At 32.7% G+C, this 1,405-nt stretch overlaps 1 non-coding gene across 1 annotated transcript; it reads right to left on the bottom strand.

Annotated features, from left to right (window-relative positions):
* Nucleotides 1-972: 972 nt before the first annotated feature.
* LOC142170860 (small nucleolar RNA snoR8a) lies at nt 973-1,063 on the bottom strand. Its single transcript, XR_012700472.1, has one exon. It is a non-coding gene; the product is annotated as a small nucleolar RNA snoR8a (small nucleolar RNA).
* Between the last annotated feature and the right edge of the window lie 342 nt (nt 1,064-1,405).

Below are 1,405 nucleotides of genomic sequence, written 5' to 3'. Positions count from 1 at the left end.
AATTAATAAGTTCCTATCATAGTATATAGGAAAAACTCCATATTTATACGATGTTCATGAGTCATACTTCTTAGAAGGTATGAAAACTAATGAATTTTGTTCTTTTTCCTATCACCACTGGTCTTATGGGTTTTACTTGATATTCTGAATCAGTATGAATATAGAAAAGCATGCTGTAGCTAGTTATAACTTATAAACATACTATTTTATCATATCGAATATAGTATCTCTATATAATAAAGACAATCTTTTTATTAAGATTCCGTGAATTTATCCATGGCTTAGGTCCCTTCTATTTTGTGCTCATTAAAATAGGATATATCCATTATTAACTAAACTAGATACTAAACAACCCAGCTAAAAGCAGACTCTAATACCACCTGTTGTCAATTATACACAAAGCTATCGCAACAATCAATAAACAAAATAATCTGGGGCGGATACAGCCCTACAACACTAGAACGGGTAGCTTTTGACGCACAACACCACTAAAATCGCAATAAATTATAAATATTAACCCATAACTTCCCGGATATAATGAATTCAATAATAAGAACCTTAAAATTGAACCTATAGAAGTTAAAATCGTCATCCGCCTCAAATGACATACCTTCCGTCATTGTTATTCAATTTCATGCTTAAAATCACTTCTATTTCGTACGTAGCTCCTAACCTAAAAGAACTAACCAAGAGTACAAAAGTAGTTTAACCATGATATAGGCAGTTATATTTCAATATTATCTTCTGATCAAATAAAAAATAAGATTTTTTTTAATTTAAACAAATTATCTAATATGTAACCCACGTTAAAGTATCCTAATGAGATGTGATTAACGAAAAAGATAAGCAATGAGAACAACCCAATTACATACTAATCTCGTACCGAAATTATGCACCAAAAATAACACAGACCAACTAATGATATTCATAAACAGGAAAAAAGAAAGAAAAAAGTAGAAAAGATAGGTACAGGGTTGCTCATATTCTATGGGTGTAAAAGAGTCTGTCATGCCGTGGCAACAGCATTCAGTACGAGGAATTATTTTATAATCATCGCAACCCCAACCTTATTTTTTGCACAATTTAGCAATGAAAATACATCGAAACCAATTAACCAAAAGAAAAGCATTAGAAAAATCACAATTCAATCGAAGAAATGAGGCATAAAGAGGTTACAGACTAGCTGTGAATTCGAAGCTTACAGTCTATGCGACGATTTATTGCCTTTTATAGACGAAGAACCCCGATGAAGTGACGGCTTCACAAAAACCCTAAAACACTTGAGATAGTGTGCGAGCTCATATTCTCAAGGCCCAGCTAGTAACTTTATGGGCTTTTCCCTTTTAGGCTTCAAGGTTATTCATCTTGGCCCGTATTTACAATTTGATTGACATCCTCTCATACG

Source organism: Nicotiana tabacum, chromosome 16, assembly GCF_000715075.1.
Source record: "Nicotiana tabacum cultivar K326 chromosome 16, ASM71507v2, whole genome shotgun sequence".
NCBI classification, from domain to species: domain Eukaryota; kingdom Viridiplantae; phylum Streptophyta; class Magnoliopsida; order Solanales; family Solanaceae; genus Nicotiana; species Nicotiana tabacum.
The sequence above is the reverse complement of the archived record's forward strand: the minus strand, read 5'-3'. Positions and strand labels throughout refer to the sequence as shown.